Source organism: Macaca thibetana, chromosome 6 (genome assembly GCF_024542745.1).
Source record: "Macaca thibetana thibetana isolate TM-01 chromosome 6, ASM2454274v1, whole genome shotgun sequence".
Lineage (NCBI taxonomy): Eukaryota > Metazoa > Chordata > Mammalia > Primates > Cercopithecidae > Macaca > Macaca thibetana.
Genome location: NC_065583.1, coordinates 48,542,940 through 48,567,728, shown reverse-complemented (window position 1 = coordinate 48,567,728; position 24,789 = coordinate 48,542,940). Strand labels below are relative to the sequence as shown.

Below are 24,789 nucleotides of genomic sequence, written 5' to 3'. Positions count from 1 at the left end.
GGGGAGATGGGTGCAAAGAACCAGGTTGGGATATGACAGCAAGGAATGATGTTGCTAGGATGAGTGCTCTGCCCCATTATGGGACTTTCCAGTGAAATATCGCTGCTGCTGCGACCTGCTGCCTGGCACGAATGACCCCAGGGCTGGTCTTTAGAAGCTCTGCCATAGATTCTCTAAAAAGACCAGTTTTCTCCAACATCATACTACTAGAAGACTGAGCTGCCTGCACATGACTGTCAATTCATCTCCCGTTCCATCCATATGGATGGTTCTGATTGGCAGAACCTGGGACACTTGTCCTCAGTGTAGAGTAAGGTTGTCTGATAAGTGGGCTTTGACTTTGTGGTACAGGAAGGTAGGACTCATGAAACTGCCAAAATATCAAGGAGTTATTAAAAAGATGCCAGTTGTCTATGAATAGTGGATACCTACTATGTGTTCAGATGTAAGTTTAGAGGAAAAACTATACAGGCTGGAACAATGGCTCAGTGATATCGTCAAAAGCTCAGGTGCTTTCTCTCTTCCAATGTGTTGACAGAGTGTCCCATCATGGCCCAAAACAGCTCCCACAGTGCCAAGTATCACATCCTTGTTTGTAGAATCCCAAGGAGGAAAGGAAAGTATGGGAGCAAAGGGGATTTATTCTTAAGAGCTCTCCCTTTCCAGGAATCAAAGTCTCCAACAGGGCTGGGCACGGTGGCTCATGCCTGTAATCTCAGCAATTTGGGAGGCTGAGGTGGGAGGATCATTTGAGCCCAGGAGTTTGAGACCAGCTTGAGCAACATGGTGAAACTCTGAATACACACACACACACACACACACACACACACACACACACACACACACATATATACACACACACACACACACATACACACACACACACACATATATGTGTGTGTGTATGTATTAGCCAGGTGTGGTGGTGCGCACCTGTAATCCCAGCTACTTGGGAGGCTGAGGCAGGAGACTAGCTTGAACCCAGGAGGTGGAGGTTGCAGGGAGCCGAGATCGTACCACTGCACTCCAGTGCAGGTGATCCTCCCGCCTTGGCCTCCCAAAGTGTTGGGATTACAGGTATAAGCCACTGTGCCCGGCCTCAGATACTATCTCCAAAATGGTTGTACCAACTTAAATTCTTATGAACAGCATATGGGTCTATATGTTTTAGCACATCTTTGCCAGCTAGTTTCACATATTTATTTATAACCGTGGTACTAAACTCTATTCTTAGTAGTTCTGATAGTTTTTTAGATTAAATGACCTTGAATTTTATAGAAATACAATCTTATGAATGAATACGTGGAAATGATTTTAGTCTCATTTTTAATGGTTACATTTTTAAGTATTATTTTTTACATTATACTTTAAGTTCTAGGGTACAGGTGCACAACGTGCAGGTTTGTTACATATATATGTATGTGCCATGTTGGTGTGCTGCACCCATTAACTTGTCATTTACATTAGGTATATCTCCTAATGCTATTCCTACCCCCCACCCACAATAGGACCCCGTGTGTGATGATCCCCTTCCCGTGTCCAAGTGATCTCATTGTTCAATTCCTACCTATGAGTGAGAACATGCAGTATTTGGTTTTCCGTTCTTGCGATAGTTTCCTGAGAATGATGGTTTCCAGCTGCATCCATGTCCCTACAAAGGACACGAACTCATCCTTTTTTATGGCTGCATAGTATTCCATGGTGTATATGTGCCAATTTCCTTAATCCAGTCTGTCACTGATGGACATTTGGGTTGATTCCAAGTCTTTGCTATTGTGAATAGTGTCACAATAAACATACGTGTGCATGTGACTTTATAGCAGCATGACTTATAATCCTCTGGGTATATCCCCAGTAATGGAATGGCTGGGTCAAATGGTATTTCTAGTTCTAGATCCTTGAGAAATCGCCACACTGTTTTCCACAATGGTTGAACTAGTTTTCAGTCCCACCAGCAGTGTAAAAGTGTTCCTATTTCTCCACATTCTCTCCAGCACCTGTTGTTTCCTGACTTTTTAATGATTGCCATTCTAACTGGTGTGAGATGGTATCTCATTGTGGTTTTGATTTGCATTTTTCTGATGGTGAGTGATGATGAGCATTTTTTCATGTGTCTCTTGGCTGCATAAATGTCTTCTTTTGAGAAGTGTCTGTTCATATCCTTTGCCCACTTTTTGATGGGGTTGTTTGTTTTTTTCTTGTAAATTTGATTGAGTTCTTTATAGGTTCTGGGTATTAGCCCTTTGTCAGATGAGTAGATTGCAAAAATTTTCTCCCATTCTGTAGGTTGCCTGTTCACTCTGATGGTAGTTTCTTTTGCTGTGCCGAAACTCTTTAGTTTAATGAGATCCCATTTGTCAATTTTGGCTTTTGTTGCCGTTGCTTTTGGTGTTTTAGACATGAAGTCCTTGCCCATGCCTATGTCCTGAATGGTATTACCTAGGTTTTCTTCTAGGGTTTTTATGGTTTTAGGTCTAACATTTAAGTCTCTAATCCATCTTGAATTAATTTTCGTATAAGGAGTGAGGAAAGGATCCAGTTTCAGCTTTCTACTTATGGCTAGCCAATTTTCCCAGCACCATTTATTAAATAGGGAATCGTTTCCCTATTTCTTGTTTTTGTCAGGTTTGTCAAAGATCAGATGGCTGTAGATGTGTGTTATTATTTCTGAAGGCTCTGTTCTGTTCCATTGGTCTATATCTCTGTTTTGGTACCAGTACCATGCTGTTTTGGTTACTGTAGCCTTGTAGTATAGTTTGAAGTCAGGTAGTGTGATGCCTACAGCTTTGTTCTTTTGGCTTAGGATTGTTTTGGCAATGCAGGGTCTTTTTTGGTTCCATATGAAGTTTAAAGCAGTTTTTTCCAATTCTGTGAAGAAAGTCATTGGTAGCTTGATGGGGATGGCATTGAATCTATAAATTACCTTGGGCAGTATGGCCATTTTCACAATATTGATTCTTCCTATCCATGAGCATGGTATGTTCTTCCATTTGTTTGTGTCCTCTTTGATTTCACTGAGCAGTGATTTGTAGTTCTCCTTGAAGAGGTCCTTCACATCCCTTGTAAGTTGGATTCCTAGGTATTTTATTCTCTTTGAAGCTATTGTGAATGGGAGTTCATTCATGATTTGGCTCTCTGTTTGTCTATTACTGGTGTATAAGAATGCTTGCGATTTTTGCACATTGATTTTATATCCTGAGACTTTGCTGAAGTTGCTTATCAGCTTAAGGAGATTTTGGGCTGAGACAATGGGGTTTTCTAAATATGCAATCATGTCATCTGCAAACAGGGACAATTTGAGTTCTTCTTTTCCTAACTGAATACCCTTTATTTCTTTCTCTTGCCTGATTGCCCTAGCCAGAACTTCCAACACTATGTTGAATAAGAGTGTTGAGAGAGGGCATCCCTGTCTTGTGCCAGTTTTCAAGGGAAATGCTTCCAGTTTTTGCCCATTCAGTATGATATTGGTTGTGGGTTTTTCATAAATAGCTCTTATTGAGATACGTTCCATCAATACCTAATTTATTGAGAGTTTTCAGCATGAAGGTCTGTTGAATTTTGTCAAAGGCCTTTTCTGCATCTATTGAGATAGTCATGTGGTTTTTGTCTTTGGTTCTGTTTACATGCTGGATTACATTTATTGATTTGCATACGTTGAGCCAGCCTTGTATCCCAGGGATGAAGCCCACTTGATCATGGTGGATATGCTTTTTGATGTGCTGCTGGATTCGGTTTGCCAGTATTTTATTGAGGAGTTTTGCATCGATGTTCATCAGGGATGTTGTTCTAAAATTTTCTTTTTTTCATTGTATCTCTGTCAGGCTTTGGTATCAGGATGATGTTGGCCTCCTAAAATGAGTTAGGGAGGATTCCCTCTTTTTCTATTGATTGGAATAGCTTTAGAAGGAATGGTACCAACTCCTCCTTGTACCTCTGGTAGAATTTGGCTGTGAATCCGTCTGGTCCTGGACTGTTTTTGGTTGGTAGGCTATTAATTATTGCCTTAATTTCAGAGCCTGCTATTCGTCTATTGTCTATTCAGGGATTCAACTTCTTCCTGGTTTAGTCTTGGGAGAGTGTATGTATCCAGGAATTTATTCATTTCCTCTAGGTTTTCTAGTTTATTTGTGTAGAGGTGTTTATAGTATTCTCTGATGGTAGTTTGTATTCCTGTGGGGTCAGTGGTGACATCCCCTTTATCATTTTTTATTGCATCTATTTGATTCTTCTCTCTTTTATTCTTTATTAGGCTTGCTGGCGGTCTATCAATTTTGTTGATCTTTTCAAAAAACCAACTCCTGGATTCATTGATTTTTTTGGAGGGTTTTTTGTGTCTCTATCTCCTTCAGTTCTGCTCTGATCTTAGTTATTTCTTGCTCTCTGCTAGCTTTTGAATGTGTTTGCTCTTGCTTCTCTAGTTCTTTTAATTGTGATGTTAGAGTGTCAATTTTAGATCTTTCCTGCTTTCTCTTGTGGGCATTTAGTGCTATAAATTTCCCTCTACACACTGCTTTAAATGTGTCCCAGAGATTCTGGTATGTTGTATCTTTGTTCTCATTGGTTTCAAAGAACATCTTTATTTCTGCCTTCATTTCATTATGTACCCAGTAGTCATTCAGGAGCAGGTTGTTCAGTTTCCAGGTAGTTGAGTGGTTTTGATTGAGTTTGTTAGTCCTGAGTTCTAGTTTGATTGCACTGTGGTCTGAGAGACAGTTTGTTATAATTTCTGTTCTTTTACATTTGCTGAGGAGTGCTTTACTTCCAACTATGTGGTCAGTTTTGGAATAAGTGTGATGTGGTGCTGAGAAGAATGGATATTCTGTTGATTTGGGGTGGAGAGTTCTGTAGATGTCTATTAGGTCCGCTTATTGCAGAGTTGAGTTCAATTCCTGGATATCCTTGTTAACTTTCTGTCTCATTGATCTGTCTAATGTTGACAGTGGGGTGTTAAAGTCTCCCATTATTATTGTATGGGAGTCTAAGTCTCTTTGTAAGTCTCTAAGGACTTGCTTTATGAATCTGGGTGCTCCTGTATTGGGTGCATATATATTTAGGATAGTTAGCTCTTCCTGATGAATTGATCCATTTACCATTATGTAATTGCCTTCTTTGTCTCTTTTGATCTTTGATGGTTTAAAGTCTGTTTTATCAGAGACTAGGGTTGCAACCCCTGCTTTTTTTTTGTTTTCCATTTGCTTGGTAGATCTTCCTCCATCCCTTTATTTTGGGCCTATGTGTGTCTCTGCATGTGAGATGGGTCTCCTGAATACGGCAAACTGATGGGTCTTGACTCTTTATCCAGTTTGCCAGTCTGTGTCTTTTAATTGGACCATTTAGTCCATTTACATTTAAGGTTAATATTGTTATGTGTGAACTTGATCCTGTCATTATTATATTAGCTGGCTATTTTGCTCGCTAGTTGATGCAGTTTCTTCCTAGCACCGATGGACTGTACATTTTGACATGTTTTTGCAATGGCTGATACCTGTTGTTCCTTTCCATGTTTAGTGCTTCCTTCAGGAGCTCTTGTAGGGCAGGCCTGGTGGTGACAAAATCTCTAAGCATTTGCTTGTCTCTAAAGGATTTTATTTCTCCTTCACTTATGAAACTTAGTTTGACTGGATATGAAATTCTGGGTTGAAAATTCCTTTCTTTAAGAATGTTGAATTTTGGCCCCCACTCTCTTCTGGCTGGGAGACTTTCTGCTGAGAGATCTGCTGTTAGTCTGATGGGCTTCCCTTTGTGTGTAACCCAACCTTTCTCTCTGGCTGCCCTTAACATTTTTTCCTTCATTTCAACTTTGGTGAATCTGAGAATTATGTGTCTTGGAGTTGCTCTTCTTGAGGAGTATCTTTGTGGTGGTCTCTGTATTTCCTGAATTTGAATGTTGGCCTGCCTGACTAGGTTGGGGAAGTTCTCCTGGAAGATATCCCGCAGAGTGTTTTCCAACTTGGTTCCATTTTCCCTGTCATTTTCAGGCACACCAATCAGACATAGATTTGGTCTTTTCACATAATCCCATATTTGTTGGAGGCTTTGTTCATTTCTTTTTACTCTTTTTTCTCTACACTTCTCTTCTCACTTCATTTCATTCATTTGATCTTCAATCGCTGATACTCTTTCTTCCAGTTGATCGAGTTGGTTATGTTATGCGCGTCCATGTGAAGAGACCACCAAACAGGCTTTGTGTGAGCAACATGGCTGTTTATTTCACCTGGGTGCAGGCGGGCTGAGTCCGAAAAGAGAGTCAATGAAGGGAGTTAAGGGTGGGGCCGTTTTATAGGATTTGGGTAGGTAAAGGAAAATTCCAGTCAAAGTGGGGTTGTTCTCTGGTGCACAGGAGTGGGAGTTACAAGGTGCTCAGTGGGGGAGCTTTTTGAGCCAGGATGAGCCAGAAAAAGGAATTTCACAAGGTAATGTCATCACTTAAGGCAAGGACCGGCCATTTTAACTTCTTTTATGGTGGAATGTCATCAGTTAAGGCAGAGCAGAGCATTTTCACTTCTTTTGTGATTCTTCAGTTACTTCAGGCCATCTTGGGGTATATGTGCAAGTCACAGGGGATGCGACGGCTTGGCTTGGGCTCAGAGGCATGACAGGTTAATGAAACTTGTGAATTTGTCACGTAGTTCTTGTGTTATGGTTTTCATCTCTATCAGTTCTTTTAAGGTCTTCTCTGCATTGATTATTCTAATTATCCATGCATCCATTCTTTTTTCAAGTTTTTAGTTTCTTTGCGCTGGTTACATAGTTCCTCCTTTAGCTCTGAGAACTTTGATCGACCGAAGCCGCCTTCTCTCAACTCGTCAAAGTCATTCTCCATCCAACTTTGTTCCGTTGCTGGCGATGAGCTGCATTCCTTTGGAGGGGGAGATGCGCTCTGATCTTTTGAATTTTCAGCTTTTCTGCACTGCTTTTTCCCCATCTTTGCAGCTTTATCTGCCTTTGGTCTTTGATGATGGTGACGTACTGATGGGGTTTTGGTGTGGGTGTCCTTTCTCTTTGTTAGTTTTCCTTCTAACAGTCAGGACCCTCAGCTGTAGGTCTGTTGGAGTTTGCTTGAGGTCCACTCCAGACCCTGTTTGCCTGGGTATCAGCAGCGGAGGCTGCACAAGATAGAATATTGCTGAACAGTGAGTGTTGCTGTCTGATTCTTGCTCTGGAAGCTTCGTCTCAGGGGTGTACCCTGCTGTGTGAGGTGTGAGGTGTCGGTCTGCACCTAGTGGGGGATGTCTCCCAGTTAGGCTACTCAGGGGTCAGGGACCCACTTGAGCAGGCAGTCTGTCGTTCTCAGATCTCAACTCCCATGCTGGGAGATCCACTGCTGTCTTCATAGCTAACAGACAGGGGCATTTACCTCTGCCGAGGTTTCTGCTGCTTTTTGTTTAGCTATGCCCTGTCCCCAGAGTAGGAGTCTACAGAGGCAGGAAGGCCTCCTTGAGCTGTGGTCGGCTCCACCCAATTGAGCTTCCCAGCGGCTTTGTTTACCTACTTAAGCCTCAGCAATGGTGGGCACCCCTCCCCAAGCCTCGCTGCCACCTTGCAGTTAGATCTCAGGCTGCTGTGCTAGCAATGAGGGAGGCTCTGTGGGCGTGGGACCCTCTGGACCAGGTGTGGGATGTAATCTCCTGGTGTGCCGTTTGCTAAGACCCTTGGTAAAGCGTAGTATTAGGGTGGGAGTTACCCGATTTTCCAGGTGTTTTGAGTCTCAATTTCCTTTGGCTAGGAAAAGGAATTCCCTTCCCCCTTGTGCTTCACAGGTGAGGCGATGCCTCACCCTGCTTCAGCTCTCACTGGTCGGGCTGCACTCGCAGACCAGCGCCAACTGTCCGACACACCCCAGTGAGATGAACCTGGTACCTCAGTTGAAAATGCAGAAATCACCCATCTTCTGTGTTGCTCACGCTAGGAGCTGGAGGCTGGAGCTGTTCCTATTCGGCCATCTTGGGCGTGCCCCAAGTATTATTTTTATGTTACTGTATTGATCAGGCCTTTCTGAACAGTGTTTGATAATAGTGGTGGTGATGAACATCCTTGTGTTTTCCTGATTTTAATTTCAAAACTACAGTGTTGTTTTGGTATGTGTGATGTGAGTTGTTCATTTGAGATATATCTTATTTTCTCAAATTAAGCTATTGCTTATAAGATGCACCAACTTAATAACAGCTTTTGGAGGGTGGAGTGGGGAGAGGAAAAAGCTACTTAACCATACACATTGACTGAAAGATATTCTTATTGCAATGATGGCAAATGTGAAACAAATATACCTTAGAATAACTAAAGGAAAAATTATATATAAAATTTTTTCCCTCCCATTGTTAGTGTCATAATTAAATACACACTCACTTGATGTAAGCAGTATCCTCACAGAAGATAAGTTCTTTTTTTTTTTTTTTTTCTCCTGAGTTGGAGTCTCGCTGTGTCACCCAGGGTGGAGTGCAGTGGCACGATCTCAGCTTACTACAACCTCTGCCTCTTGGGTTGAAGCGATTCTCCTCCCTCAGTCTTCCAAATAGCTGGGATTACAGGCGCCTGCCACTACGCCCTGCTAATTTCTGTATTTTTAGTAGAGATGGGGTTTCACCATTGTTGTCCAGGCTGGTCTCAAACTCCTGACCTCAGGTGGCCCACCCACCTCAGCCTCCCAAAGTGTTGGCATTACAGGCGTGAGCCTCGGTGCCTGGCCAGATAAATTCTTTATACAGTATATACTTTATGATATTCAGCAAGCAACATTCTATTCCCAGTTTTTAGAATTTTCATGAGAAATGGATGTTGAATTTAACAAGAGTCTAAGCAGAAGGCTATCATTAGAAAGATTGATGCCCTGATATGAATAATTTCCTAATGCTAAACCATTTTTGCAATCCTGGGATAAACCTTACTTTATTGCTCTGTATTATTCTTTTAATAGTCTGTTGAATTCTATTTCTGGTATTTTATTTAGGATTATTACAGCTATTTTCCTAAGTGAGGAGGATCCATGGGATTTTTTTTTTTTTTTTTTTTTTTTTTTTTTTTTTTTTTTGCCTATTCCTGTCAGATTGTGGTGTAACAGTTATGATCATTTCATCACATAAACTCGATTACTGTGCATCTTTTTTCAATGTGGTAGAACAGTTTATATGACAAAAATTAGCAGTTCTTGAAAGCTAATTCAACATCTGGAACTAGAGTCTTTTGCGGAAGTAAATATTTGGTAACATCTTCAACTTTTTTCTTGATTATTGGTCTTAAAAAGCCTTATAGGGTCAATTTTGAGAATTTATATTTTCCCACAGAAATTCTTGTCACTGAGATCTTCAAATTCGTTAGCAAATAACAGTGAAGTGTCTCATAATTTTTAAGTCTTCCCTTCATCTGTTTCATTTATTTATTTTTTATTTTATTTATTTTATTTTGAGACAGTGTCTCGCTCTGTTACCCAGGCTGCAGTGCAGTTGTGTGATCTAGGTTCTCTGCAACCTCTGCCTCCTGGGTTCAAGCAATTCTCCTGCCTTAGCCTCCCTAGTTGCTGGGATTATAGGCATGCGCCACGATGCCTGGCTGACTTTTGTATTTTTAGTAGAGACGGATTTCACCATGTTGGCCAGGCTTGTCTCCAACTCCTGGCCTCAAGTAATCCACCCATCTCAGTCTCCCAAAGTGATGGGATTACAGGCATGAGCCACTGCGCCCAGCCTGTTTTATTATTTTTGAATTAATTTACTTAGCTCCTCTCTGCTTTTATTGAAGTCATCTAATGCTCTCAATCCAATAAGTGTTATGCCTCATCTCATCTCGTCTCTTTTCTTCTCTTTTCTTTTCTTTTTTTGATGGAGCCTCGCTCTGTTGCCCAGGCTGGAGTGCAGTGGCGTGATCTCGGCTCACTGCAACTTCCACCTCCCGGGTTCATGCCATTCTCCTGCCTCAGCCTCCTGAGTAGTTGGGACTATGGGTACCTGCCACCACGCCCGGCTAATGTTTTTTGTGTTTTTAGTAGAGATGGGGTTTCTTTCTTTTCTTTTTTTTTTCTTTTTTTTTACCAAGATAAAGCAAATTTATTTGGGAGGAACAATTCCCTTCAAAAGTAGATCCCTATCTTTAGGAGACAAAAGGAAACACTGTGATGAACCTACGGCCCCTAGTTTGGGGGTCCACAGGCCCACCCTCATGCTGCTGTGGGCTCTAGCCTCAGTAGCCAGATCCAGGTAAACCTCAGTTTCAAGAATAAAGGTGAGCCACAGACATGCAGCACCACCAGAGACAACAACATCCCGTGGCAAGAAGGCCAGCCTCTGGACTGTCTCCGTACTGCCATGGTAAGGCAGGAGGCATGCTGGGACTCCTTGTGCTCCGTGCCCATTGCACAGGCCAGTTCAATTCCCTACCATCTGCCACCCATGCTCTTCCTTTGGGATTCCAACTCTGGCCAGACAAATGTGAATCTGGAAACAGAGGCCCAGGGCCCTCTTGCAGTACAGACATTTTGAGGTGGGTAGGCAGCATATGTTACATTCTAAGTAAAACAGCTAGAGGGTAAAATACTCCAACGCCAAGTTATTTTCAAAAAGGGCTCTGTGTTATCCTATAGTTTGCCTTTTTTTTTTTGTATAATTGTACAACCTTTGAAAGTTACATAAGTTGTAATGATCTAGTACTATTAATAGCCATTCAGAAAACACTTTCCCTCCCTCCCAACAACCATCCAGGGGGAAATAAAAGTCCTGAAAAGAGGCCAGTTCAATATGGCCTCTACTCTGGCAGAAACAGAAAGTGAAAAGAGAAGAAAACAGAGATCAACTAAGAGGTGTTGCCAGTGTCTCTCAGGAGTGGGGCCCTGGCTGTCGCCTGGGGTCATGAAAGGCAGAGCCTGCGGCATGCAGTATGGCAGCCGGGAGACCTTGCAGCCACATCTTCCTCACTCCGGCACATCCACATCCCAACTTAGGTGTCATGGAAATCTTTCAGCAGGGTTCTCCTCCGCTGCTCTGCTATATGCATCTGGTTCTCCAAGTCCCCTCTGTCATAGCTGTCTGCACGCTCCACTTTCCGTGAGAGGTTTTCGATCTCAGCCTCCAGCTGAGCCTGCTGGTATTCAAACAGCTTCTTCCTGGGTCCGGACTCCATGTAATATGCATATGGGTAGGTGTATCGACACTTGGCCAACAGCTTGGCAGCATTCTGTATGTACTGCCAGTCGATCCATGTCCCCAGATTGTTCATGACCCTCTCCTGAATCTTCTCGTGAATCCACTGGTATGTCTGTGCCTCAAGCTGCAAGCTTTTGTTGTGGTTTTTCCCACCTCTCCAAGTAGAATAAGTACTTCTTGACGGCTTCCCTCACCTGGGCTTGTTGGCTCTGGTTCACAATGTCAGAATTCTCCTTGTAACGACTGCACTCACAGTATTCACTGCCATGAGTCTTCCAATCTCCTAGACACATCCAGCAGAAGTCATGTTTACATTTGGAGCAGTGCATGTGATTGCAGCCTCCATTCTTCTCAATGCAGATGTTGCACTTGGGACAGTCTTTAGTGTGGGCACTAATGTAGTTGGCTGTTTCAGAGTTGTCTGCACACTTTGTGAGCCATTTCCGGATTGTGGCGTGTCTGTGGGTGCATGATACATCTGATGACACTTGAAACAGAAGACCTCGTTGCACCGATTGCACTGTACTCGGCAAGCTCTAGGCTCCTGTACCCAAATAACCATGGGGCAGTCTGCACCAGGGCACAGCTGGAGCTGGTAATGACTCTCCACATAGTCCCTGAAGAGGTAGCGCCTGTATTTCTTTCTCAGTTCTTCATTGGGAAGCAATGGAAACAAAGTCCTCTGGTGTATGGAGTGGACAGTCCTAAGCCATATGAGAGACTCCCATGCCCACGCCGTCCTTGATGAGAACTGAGCAGTGCTGCTCCCAGCAGCTGCAGCAAAACTGGTGCTGACAGGCCAGAGAGAGTAGGTTTTCCTTTCGCACAAACTGCATACACACTGCACAGTGGTGAGGGGGATGGGATGTGGAAACATGTTTTGATGGATTAGGCTGAACTCGAGCCTCAACAAGCAGTTGAGCAGAATTGGACTTGAATCTGTCCAATATCTCTGAAACTTGCCAGTAGAAATTAACTAATATAAGTTTAGCAACTGAATGAGATACCTTTAGGACAGAAGCTAAGATGCTCATGTGCTCATTGAGGGCACCCTCAGATTCCTTGTAGGTCAAGCAGGTGAACTGGTACTCCTCGGGATCAAAGGCATCAGCCCCCTGCTGCTCCACATCACTGGCTACTCCCACGTAATAGTCCTCTATGTCCCCAGGGTCTTCATCCTCTTCTTCCTCTTCCTAACAATTTGGGTCACAGTACTCTTCATTGCTGTCAGACCCTTGGCTATTCATGTCCACCGACATCTTAGCATCCAGCCAAGTTACAGATCAGGAAAGCAGTTGCTTTTTCCCCCTCCCCACAAAACTGCTGCTTTTTCAAATGCATTAGTATTTTTGTCTTCTGTAATTCTTGGAGATCTCTCAGGCAGATGTCACCCAAGTATTCTACGTAATAGGATTTCCATCGGGAGCTGCGCCCTCGCGGCTGCTGAGCCCAGACAAGCCAGACCGGGTCAGGCCGGGCCAGAGGGACCACACTGGGGAGAAGCGGCGGCGGAGGCGGCGGGCCGACACCGGTCAAACCCGCGCTGCTTCCTCCAGAAGCGAGACAGGGTTTCACCGTCTTAGCCAGGATGGTCTCAATCTCCTGACCTCGTGATCCGCTCACCTCCGCCTCCCAAAGTGCTGGGATTACACGCGTGAGCCACCGCCCCCGGCCTTTTTTTTTTTTTTTTTTTTTTTGACAGGTAGCGAGAATTGGGCTCCCAGTTTGACCTGTGACTGTTTTGCTGCTGTGTTTTGGTGTTTCTGGATTGTTCCATGAGTAAATGCTAAGGGGAAAGGGACTTTGTTCTTTCAGTCTCTGAAGTTTCTTGAGCATCTAGAACACTTCCTGGCCATAGTAGGGGCGCAATACTTATTCGTTGGGCAAATGAAAAAATGACTGTGGGAAACAGGTGAGAAGTTGCCAGAAGCCTCCTTTTCAGGGAAGACCTCATAAGGACAGAAAGAAGTAAGCAACAGGTCTTCTATTGTCTACAAAGGTGAACTTTTGCTATTGCCACTCCCCACCTCACCCACCCACGACCACCGACCACACAGTTCAAACGGAATTCTTTCTTGGAGCTGGTGGTGGGTGACTGGTGTAAGGAACCATCCCCACTGAGCTCCCTGTTCCCAGGCCTGAGCCTTCAGGGCAGTGAGGCCTTCTGATCACGAGATGCGCAGGCAGGAGCATGATGGTGGGGAGACAGGCGGGCTCCTGGAGGAGGAGAAGGTGACCGCTAGGGCAGGAGATGAGTCACTGGGATAGGGGGCTGGGTGGAGGAGGTCTTGGGACAGGGGTTGAGGTAAGAAGACAGTTACTTTAGGTAAGGTTGAACTTCTGGTCCTGGAAAGCTCTGAGCTTGAGCCTAGGATAGGTGAGCTGTGGCTGCTGACCATGAGGGTGACTGCATCAGACTCTGCCTTAGGGATGAGGGGGCGCCCTGTGGGCTGGCCACGAGAGGCCCTGAAGGTGGACACCTGCCTTCGCCTCATCATTGGGAGTTGCCAGATAAAATGCAGGATATCCAGTTAAATTAGAATTTCACATAAATGATGAGCAATATTTCTTTAGTATGAGTTTGTCCCATGGATTTGGGACCTCTTGATTTACCCATCTCTGAGGCAGGGGACTCCCAGGACCTGGGAGAGGCTTCTCACTGGGAAGGCAGGAAGGCGCCTCCCTCTACCCCATATCCCCCTAAGATATTCTCAGCAAAAGGGAATCTTTAGCTGCAAAAGAGCAATACCCCTCCTCCCTCATCCATTCTTGCTTCTCAAATGGAGGTGTGAACTAAGCATACTCTCTACACACTCCTCTGTTTGGGGGTGGCCTTCTGGCCAGCTTTATGGGCTCTGCTGGATACAGAGAAGAGCCTGAGGAGTGCTCACTTTCCAGCAAGCCACAGTCAGTCAGAGCAAGTGAGGCATAGGCCCTGTAAATAGGAGTCTAGGCAGGCTGGTGGGCTTCTGTAACCTAGGGGTGAGGGGCACAATCAGAATGGTGGGCTGGAAGGTGAGGTGGGGAGGAGGGGCAGGCAGAGGCCAAGGGGAGCAGCCCGATGGTGTACAGTGGGAGGGGCAAAGCAGGAAGGTCCTGAGCCCCGCCTCCCAGGTACTTCCTTGGTGCTATCTAATCTGAGGTGCTCTGGAAAAGCTGAAGGTCAAATTCTAACTTCCTGGGCTAGAAAGTAAGCTTTGGGAAGTAAGTGTTGCGAAGGAGACAACCTCTAGGTATTGTCACGAAGTTTGTGTTACCCTCAGATTAGCCTCATTTATTTCTGGCAGAAGGTTAAAAACTATACAAATAATTTTTATGGACATAATTATGTTCTCATCCCAAAATAATGTGGCACAGTTCCATAATTACTCAGAAATGATCATTGTGTGAACAGCTATTAATTAGTGAATAGCTTTGGAAAAAAGTTTCAATAGGTTTGGGAAGCATTGTTAATAACCCATTATGATATGTCTGGGGGTCAAATCACCATGTCATGTCAAAGCATAGATTTATAGTTCCATTTTAAATCATTTCAAAATAATTAAGAATGTGCTGTGCATCTGAATGGGCAGAGTTGAGGCACAAAAACCATATATCTGCATTAGGAAGGGAACGGATCATTTCCGGCCAAAATGGAGATCAAAGCTCTTTCAACATCCATTTGGCAGAAGCATGCACATTTTATGGCTTCTCAAAAGTATCAGTGATTTTAGATAAATAGCATTCAGCTCTTCTTTCCCTTTCCCCATGGCTTTCTTGCAAGCCAAGAGAGGAAAATTACAAATCATCAGGAACTTCTGACCTTGACTTAGAATTTCAGGTGGGAGGTCAGCCATATGCGCTCTTCCTGGCGGAGTAGGGGTATTTCTACATTACTCTTTGCCACCTTCTGGAGTGGGTCTTGGGGAGGCAGCTCGGCTCTTTCCTTTGAGACACATTCTCTTTTTGGGGTATGTGTGCTAGCATACCTTTAGCCCAGGAACCTTCCTGCCTCCCTGGAACGCTAGGGCACCTCTAGTCTTTTGGAGCCGCCTCTCCTCCTGGTCGTCCTTGGAGACCTTGTTGGGGAGGGGAAGGAGGCTGTTCCTTACTGAGTGTTGATGTGCTCCGGTCCCTCTGCTGCACATTTCATGCACTTGATTGCAGCCTCTGACTGGGCAGGTACTGTCATCCCCGTGTGGCCAGGGAGGAGATGGAAGCTCAGAGAGATGAAAGGATTTCTGCAAGCTTGGGAAGGAAGCCTACAACTGGAGAGAATCTTTAGGTTCAATACGCCATATACCCTTAGATGTTCGACCCCTCTCCACCACTCCCTTTTTTTCTTTTTTTGAGACAGGGTCTCATTGTGTCACCCAGGCTAGAATGCAGTGGTGAACAATGCTCACTGCAGCTTTGACCTCCTGGTCTCAAGTGATCCTCCCACCTTACCCTCCTAAGTAGCTGGCACCACAAACCTGTGCCATCACTCCCAGTTTATTAAAAAATTTTTTTGTACAGACAGAGTTTCGCCATATTGCTCGGGCTGATCTCCAACTTCAGGCTCAAGTGATCCTCTTGTCTTGGCCTCCCAACATGCTAGGATTACAGGTGTGAGCCACGACGCCTGGCCTGGCTCCCTTTGGTGACTTACCCATGATGAGGTCATCTAGCCCAGGCTTAAACACCTCTTGTGGAGTGGTGCTCACTGGCAGTGACCTGTTCCACTCAGCATGATTAGTATACACCCATTGTTTAAACCAAAAATGCATATAAAGTAAAAGATGATGGCCTCTCCTATGCCCCTGCTAATCCTATTCCTCAGAGGAAATCACTGTCAGCAGTTGGGTGTGTATCATTCCAAATACCTTCCTATGCTAGATGTATGTACACTGAAAACATGTCAGTAGAATCATACATACTGATGTGCTTTTTCACTCAATAAATTGTGGATGTTCACTCAGGTAAATGTATGCACCTACATCATTCTATCTATTGCCTGTTGACCTAGCTTTCACTGACATTTCTTTCATCTCTGTTTTATCTCTTTCTGTTTATTTGCATAGTCAGTTCTGTCTTCCAAATATAATCTTCAAAGTAGATCTTACCGCTTCTCTCACCTTGTCCATCTCTGATGTGGACTATTATCATAGCCTCCTACCTGGAATCCCTGCTTCTGCCCTGGTCCTGCCCTATAGCCTGTTCTGAACCCAGCAGGTGTAGTGGGCCTTTCAAAATGCAAGTTGCATCATGACACTTCTCTGCTCAAACCCTCTTACGGCTTCCCTCCCATCAGAGTTAAAGTCCAGCCGTCCCACAGCTCGGAGGCCCTCCATGCCCCTGTCCTCCTGCCGTCCTGCTCTGTGTCTTTGGCTTCATCTTCCCATTGTTTTCTCTGCCCCTGCCATGCTGGCCTCCTTGGTGTCCTTTGGACTTGCCAGGCCTGCTGCTATCTCTGGGCCTTAGGACTTACCATTCCTACTGCCTGTAAAGTTCTTTCCAGAAAGCCAGGTGGCTCGCACTCTTACTTCCTTTCAGATTTTTGCTCAAATGTCAGTGAAGGCCTTCCCTCCCTCCCTCTCTGTAGACTGATATGATTTCTTAAGGCGAGTTTAGAAAATCATCTACACATGTACGCCAAGTCAAAGCTGGCATTATACTTACTGATAAAACAATAAAAGCATTCAAATTAAATGAGGTACTTACGTACCTGCACTGATGGTCCGGGAAGAAAGAGAAAAGACAAAGAACTGGAGGGTCTAGAGTGGTCAGTGATTGTCCAGTGTGGCAGTAGTCTAACAAGCTCGAAAGGGAGGGCATGGTTTGAATTAACGATACTGATAGGGGAGTATTATTGTTGGATGACAAAGTCCAAGATGGGATGCTGAGCGGCCAAGATGGAGTGAGCAAGGACACTGGAGTGAGGTGGTGATATGGCTTGGCTCTGTGTCCTCACCAAATTTCATCTTGAATTGTACTCCCATAATTCCCACATGTCATGGGAGGGACCTGTTGAGAGATAATTGAATCACAGGGGTGGTTTCCACCATACTGTTCTCGTGGTAGTAAGTCTCACGAGATCTGATGGTTTTATCAGAGATTTCTGCTTTTGTGTCTTCCTCATTCTCTTTTTGCCTGCTGCCATCAATGTAAGATGTGACTTGCTCCTTCTTGCCTTCTGCCATGGTTGTGAGGCTTCCCCAGCCATGTGGAACTGTAAGTCCAATTAAACCTTTTTGTTTTGTAAATTGTCCAGTCTCGGGTATGTCTTCATTAGCAGCATGAAAATAGACTAATACAGGTGGTGAAGGAAGTGAAGGTCAGGGTGCAGGTTGGGCCATCCATGTGGATGTTGGTTGCCTAGGAGGAAGGAAGGACTGAGGCTGGAGGGGAAGGTGGGCACCAGGTGCCCAAGTCTCAGATGACCCTCCTCACAACACAGTGAGGAGGGTCCTGGTGGTGGGGAAGTAATGATGTAAGAGCAGAGAGGACAGGGACTCCACTTCCCATCCCTGAGGGCCCTGGGGAGGTGGCATCCACTGTGGAAAGCCAGGTTTCATTCAAGGCAGAGAAGGCCTGAAGGCTGGTGATGTGGAAGGGTTTTGAGTAGAGGCTGGTGATATGGAAAGGTTTTTGAGTTGTGGAGCTGCAGCTCTGGAAGGCCCAGAGGAAGGCTGGGGTGTTAAGAGAGCCTGTCCTACAGAGCTGCAAATAGTAAAAGTCTTTTTTTTTTTTTTTTTTTTTTTTTTTTTTGAGACGGAGTCTCACTCTGTAGTCCAGGCTGGAGTGCAGTGGCCGGATCTCAGCTCACTGCAAGCTCCGCCTCCCGGGTTCACGCCATTCTCCGGCCTCAGCCTCCCAAGTAGCTGGGACTACAGGTGCCCGCCACCTCGCCCGGCTAGTTTTTTTTTTTGTATTTCTTAGTAGAGACAGGGTTTCACCGTGTTAGCCAGGATGGTCTCGATCTCCTGACCTCGTGATCCACCCGTCTCGGCCTCCCAAAGTGCTGGGATTACAGGCTTGAGCCACCGCGCCCGGTCAGTAAAAGTCTTAATTGAAAATTTCAGACATCCTAGGCCAGGCGCAGTGACTCACGCCTGTGATCCCAGCACTTTGGGAGGACAAGGTGGGCGAATCACTTGAGGTCAGGAGTTTGAGACCAGCCTGGCCAACATGGTGAAACCCCATCTCTACTAAAAATACAACAAACTAGCTGGGTGTGGTGGTGTGCACCTGCAGTCCCAGCTACTCAGGAGACTGAGGCAAGAGAACCGCTTGAACCCAGGAGGCGGAGATTGCAGTGAGCTGAGATAGTGCCATTGCACTCCAGCCTGGATGACAGAGTGAAACTTGATTTCAAAAAAAGAAAATTTCAGTCATCCTTAATGTATTTATCATATTTATACTTATTTCCCTTCACAGTTTATCAATCTAAGTATAATTAGCATCTGATTGAGGCCAAATTCCTGCTTTCTTTCTATACACTTTATGATTCCACTGTTGTCTCAGTTGGCATGTCACCTCCCAAATCTGAGTAAAAGTACCTTCTGCTCTAATTGCATCCCCTCTTTCCGTAAATTCACACCAGAATCCATGAGCCCAGCTGGGGGCCAGTATCCAAGACAGCTTCCGGCTGGATTCTTCCCAGCCACCATCCTTCTGAACAGCAGGCCCTGGACATGGGCAGCAGTGGCAGGAGTGAGGCCCTGTCACTCCCAGAGAGGGCTGTTTGGCCTCATGAGAGATTGCCCCAGAGACCCTATTTTTACTCATATTTCTGGGGAAATCTTACTTGAGGATCAAATGGGAGAGAGCCTATAAAAATGTTTAGCAAGTTGCTTGGTGCATAGTAGGTTGTGTGTTTTGCTAGTTGAAGGCATTCTTCTGGCAGTGGGATGTCCGAGCAGCTTGTCTAGCCTTCTTGTCGCACAAACACTGCTGCTGCAGGCCCCATCTATCAGAACTGTTGCCGTCATGGAAGAAGTTGCTGATGCACAGCCATGAATCACAGTGTGAGAACTGCTCATAATTGCCTCATATATGTTTTCAGTTCTCAAATTTAAAACCATTTACTGCTGGGAACAGATGTTAAATTCAGGACGCTTGTCAATTGTTGGCGCGATACACAAAAAAAGATGCTTAAAATTAGAAGCCTGATTGAATTTTAAGTACAGTGATCACAGTGGTTGGAATGAAAATAATTGAAAGGGTAAACAGCTTATTGTGAGAGATGGAAGTACGTAATGGAAGGAGAACTGAATTTGAAATTGGAAAACTCATGATGTGGAATTGTAATAGGGATTCTACGATGATCATTAAGTTAATTAATACTTAATTGTAATAGAAACTCTCTAACAGCACTTTAGGAACATTAATACCAGATAGACTGATTCATAACTTAGGTGATCACAAGAAAAGCCACATAAATTCAATAACAGTAACAATGATTACTCTTATGTGTTGGGCACCTACCATGTGTCAGATAATGGACTTGAACCTGTATCTATCTGATGAGCATTTAGATCACTGTTCTTGGAGACCACGAAGAACTGGCAGTCCCTTGCTTTGGCCAGTTGAAAAAATCATGCTAAAATGACATAAAATTTACCATTTTAATTATTTTGAAGTGTAAGATTCAGTAGCATGAAGCAAATTTACAACACTGTGCAACCATTACTACCATCCATTTCCAGATCCTTTTCATCATTTCAAACAAACTCTGTACATATTAATATTAAACAGTAAATTTCCAGTCTCTCCCACTCTCTGGTGGCCTCTACTATTCTTTCTATCTCCAGGAATTTGCCTGGGCCAAATTTCATAACACTAATGTCACCTCTACCTCACCCCAGCTCCCAAAGTGCTCATTGATGACAAGGTCTGCTGTCCTCATTATGCTGATTCCTCATGGCATGCAGACCTGGGCAGGCTGGCTGGAAACACCTCTGGACCCCCGGAACGTTCTCAGAGGCATTTGAACCACAGCAACTCCATCTTGAATAGGAGCTGGGTAAAATAAGGCCAAGACCTACTGGGCTGCATTCCCAGACCATTAGGCATTCTAAGTCACGGGATAATATAGGAGGTCGGCAGAAGATACAGCAACTCTGTCTTGAATAGGAGCTGGGAAAAATAAGACTAAGACTTACTGGGCTGCATTCCCAGACCGTTAGGCATTCTAAGTCACGGGATAATATAGGAGGTCGGCAGGAGATACAGGTTGTAAGACCTTGCTGATAAAACAGGTTGCAATAAAGAAGCTGACCAAACTCCGCTAAAACCAAGACGGCGACAAGAGTGACCCCTGGTCATCCTCACTGCTACAGTCCCACCAGCGCCATGACAGTTTACAGATGCTATGGCAACGTTAGGAGGTTACCCTATATGGTCTAAAAAGGGGAGGCATGAATAGTCCACCCTTTGTTTAGCACATCATTAAGAAATAACCTTAAAAATGGGCAGCCAGCAGCCCTTGTGGCTGCTCTTCCTATGGAGTAGACATTCTTTTATTCCTTTACTTTCCTAATAAAGTTGCTTTCAAGATGGACTCGCCCTGAATTCTTTCTTGTGCTAGATCTAAGAACCCTCTCTTGGGGTCTAGACTGGAACTCCTTTCTGGTAACATCACAAGGAGGTCGTTCTCAGAGAAGGCTGGACACCTGCCATCAGGCTGCGGTAGGCCTGCTTCCCCTGCGAAGGCCATGTGCTGGCTGCTGGCTGCGTTCCTCATCCTGTCAGGGCTCAGGATGGAACGAGCACGTGGAGGGTAAATCCTCCCATATTGCACACCAACTGCAGCAGCTGCTTCTAGTTTTGTGAGTGGGCCACAGCCTTCCTGGCTTCCAGGCATTTGGACATGTTGGTGCTTCTTTCAAGAACACTGGCCCCTCACTGTCTCTTCTGCTTTGCAGAGCTAACTTATAATTCTTCAAGTCTTGGCTGAGAAGTTCTTCCAGGAAGCTTCACTGGTTCTGCCAGCGTGCCCCTCCTCTGCCTGGTGTGGTATCCAGCATCCTCCCAGGGTGTTCCGTGTGTCTTATACCCCAGCTCTGATCACACTGGGCTGCTGGCATCTGCTCACTGGTCCCTCCGTCCTCCCAGCTCAGGGGTTGTGTGAGGCAGACCCAGGTCCCATTCACGGCTGCAGCCCCCATCATTGGCACCATGCCTGGCACATAGTTGTTATTCGGTAAGTGGGATGAATTCCCTCCATAGCCTCTGAACCCTGGAGAAAATCACAGTACATGGCCCCTTCTCTGCCTATTTTGACTGGCATGTGCCCGAGTCCCCATGCTCCTGTGCTCACAGGGTCGCCCAAACACATGGACTTCTGGGAATAGATGTATATGGAGGGTCCATAGAAAAGGGATGGAAAGGGGAGGAGGCTGCCGATCACCCCTGCTCAGAGGCTGCACTTTGGCTCCCTGAGGGGGAAGTGTATTGTGTTGCACAGAAATGGGTATTTGTTGAAATTCAGTGAGTTCAGGTCACGACTCGGTTTGTTTCCTTCTGAAGTTTGCTCCTCAGCTGGGATTCCTGGCTGCACGTGTGAGCTGTGAGTCTTACTTGCTTCCTGTTGTGGTTGCTGGGGGACTGTGAGCAAAGTGAATTTTAATTTTCCTAAACCTACAAATGTTATTTCAGTTTGAAATGAAACAGAGATATCCTATTTCTGCCTTGTTATCTGTTTCGTGTGGTGGGTGAGAAAATTATGATGTAAATACTGTGTGACGGGCCTGGATCTTACATAAAGAACTCAATGAAAAGCACCAAGAGGGATCCAGCCATCCAGGGAAAGTCCTTGGTGATGTCTCAGGGTCAGAGTTCAAGTTTCCATTGTGAGGTCTTGACGTGGAAGAAGCATGACCAGCACAGTCCATCAGTGTGAACAGAGGACTGACATGCAGCTTGGGAAAGTCAGAGCCCCTCATGTCTCTTTCCTTTACTGAGTCCTCTCCCAAAGGTGCATCTTAGAGACATGTGTCTATAAATTTGTAATTGCCACAAAGCAGTGAATGATTAAGATAGAGCTAGATTTGAGTTCAGGTTCTGTCACTTATTAGCTCTGTGACTTAGGGCATGTTACTTACCTCTTTGGGCCTCAGTTTCCTCATCTGTAAGTTGGAGGTGACAATTCCAACCTCCTAGAGTGGTTGTGAAAACAAAATGAGACAAAGCAAGTGCTCACCACTAGGCCTGGCATAACACGAATGTTAAGTATAGAGTAGGTATAGTTTTAGTTCAGTGGCGACTTAGAATTGCTAATACACATTGAATTTGGGTTGCAGTCTCCCATGTGCTACCAGACAGACTCTGGTTTCTATATTCTTTCTTCTTTCCAGACTAGAATCATCCGTGATTCCTATCCTGAGACCAATTTATTCTGTGATCGAATAAAAGATCTTCAGCAGGGCGTTCCAGGCAGCTGTGTGCCTCCCCACTTGGGGAAGACCCTTCTGTCTCAGGTTATTCCTGCTTAAGGTGTTTGGCAATACAACCATGAAGGAGAAATGTTTGGTGTGGTTGGGGCAGGTAACAAAGGACTTCTTGTGGCAAGTCTGGGTGACCCTATACTATCAATTGTGTGCTCCTCAGCAGGCAGGGCCGTATGCACATGGGCATGTGTATGTACATGGCCATGGAGGCCTCACTGTGCCTGCTGGGGGCCTGGGGATTGGCCCAGCTGTCTAATGTTGACTAAAGCTGCTGCTGTGACAGATGTTCTTTTGCTTGCAGCTTCACTGTGGAGTATTTAGTACAAGAACTTGGGGTAAGCAGTTACTGCTTGAAGATTCATACTCTACATTAAAACTTCTTTATTAGCAATCTGATTTAATGGGCAGATAATCCAGAGTCCTGGAGACAGTCATCTGCTACCAATTGAACACATTTTATCAGATAATGCTGTGAGAACTGTCTGGGCAGCAGCCCTGCAAGGGCGCAAGTTGCTCTCAGAGCTCCCAGGATCTACAGAAGTTGTTCTTTTTTAAAAAGTGTCTAAAGGTGTCCTTCCGTTTCCACTTTATCTCAGTCCTGCTAGTTTTTATATGCAAAATCCCTGGTGAGTGGAGTCAGAGGGAGAGTTGGGCCTGGAAGTCAGGCTCTGCTGTTTGTTTGCTGTGTGACCATTTTGCCTCTCTGGCCTGGCCTTGTGACCATATCATTACCTCTTATAATACAGATTATGGAAAATTCCCTCACAGCCCCTCGGATGCAGAGTTCTGGTCTCATGGAGGAGAATGGGTGATCACTCAGCTCTCACCACTCCTGATGACAGTGCTCTAAGCTCCCAAAGCTTTCCATTTATCTTCCAAACAGCCAGGGTTATGGATCCCTTGAGAGGATTGCCTCGCAGGCCTGGCTATTCTGGGGTTAGGAAACTGGCAATGGAAACAAGATGCAATGGTTGTCGAACTCCCGTTGTGTTCTGTCTCCTGGGGTCTCTCTCATGGGTATTTTGTTCTTAGTGGATTCTGGAGAAGTCTGAGGAATGGTGGCAAAGGCAGCTGGAATGTCTGTCATGCCAACAGGTATGCTTCCTTCTCAGGACACAGGAGCCTTGTTTGCTGGTTAGCCATAGAATTCTTTTTTCTTTTGTCTTTTCCATTGTCTGTCTGATATATTGCCTCTTTTCAAAAGCATTAGTAGGTAGTTTTCTTAAAACAAGAAAAAGGCGCTGGGCGCGGTGGCTCATGACTGTAATCCCAGCACTTTAGGAGGCAGAGGCAAACGGATCACCTGAGGTCGGGAGTTCAAGACCAGCCTGACCAAGGTAGAGAAACCCTGTCTCTACTAAAAATACAAAATTAGCGGGGCATGGTGACTCATGCCTGTAATCTTAGCTATGCGGGAGGCTGAGGCAGGAGAATCGCTTGAACCCAGGAGGCAGAGGTTGCAGTGAGCTGAGATGGCGCCATTGCACTCCAGCCTGGGCAACAGGAGCGAAATTCCATTTCAAAAAAAAAAAAAAGGAAAAGAAAAAGTGAGAAAAAGAAAAATAGTTTGAGCCAAAGCAAGAAAAATATTGAAAAGTAAGATCCTTATCTAGTTTGTCTAGCTTTGCAAAATCTTATTTATCTTGACAAATATTTCCATATTTCATCTTATTCTTCCTTATGTATTCATATATTAAATCAATGTGCTGTGACTTGCTCTAGTAAAGTGGAACTGAAGGTCAAGAATTCAATTGCCCAGTAGCCACAGGGATACTCTTTGGTGTAACACTTGACTGGTTAAGAGATGGATTTCCGGTTATGGAATCCATTAGGGCCTGCAGTGGTCCTCACAGTAACTCACAACAGAAGTGTGGCCACTCATCTGTAAAGCCCGTATCTCCTTTTGAGGGCTTCCTCAGGCATATCCCCAGACTTGAGGGGATGGTGGCATATGTGTGCATCTGGCCTTCCACTCTCCTGCGAGAACCCCCTTCCTGGTGTCAGGAGCTATGTCTTGGTCTGTAGGGCAAGGAGTGGGCCTGCAGGGCAGGCAGTGCAGGCTTATAGCAGATGACTTTGCTAAAACTCAGAGAGTGTTGTTGGCCTGGAAAAAAGTTGTACTCAGTCGCTAGCTTTCCTCTTACCTGGACCCAAGCCTATAGAGGTACATGGCTCTTTGTGGTGAGGTTTGCAAGGGCATCAGAAAAGTTCCCCATTACCCTGAAACACTGTCCCCACCAACTTGC

General features: G+C 45.0%; 1 protein-coding gene and 1 pseudogene across 1 annotated transcript in view; both read right to left on the bottom strand.

Annotated features, from left to right (window-relative positions):
- The window catches only part of ZCCHC10 (zinc finger CCHC-type containing 10), a 399,316-nt gene that overhangs the window by 134,000 nt on the left and 240,527 nt on the right, over positions 1-24,789 (bottom strand). The gene's annotated exons all lie outside the window — the stretch shown is intronic.
- LOC126955990 (E3 ubiquitin-protein ligase ARIH2-like) lies at positions 10,795-12,601 on the bottom strand (annotated as a pseudogene).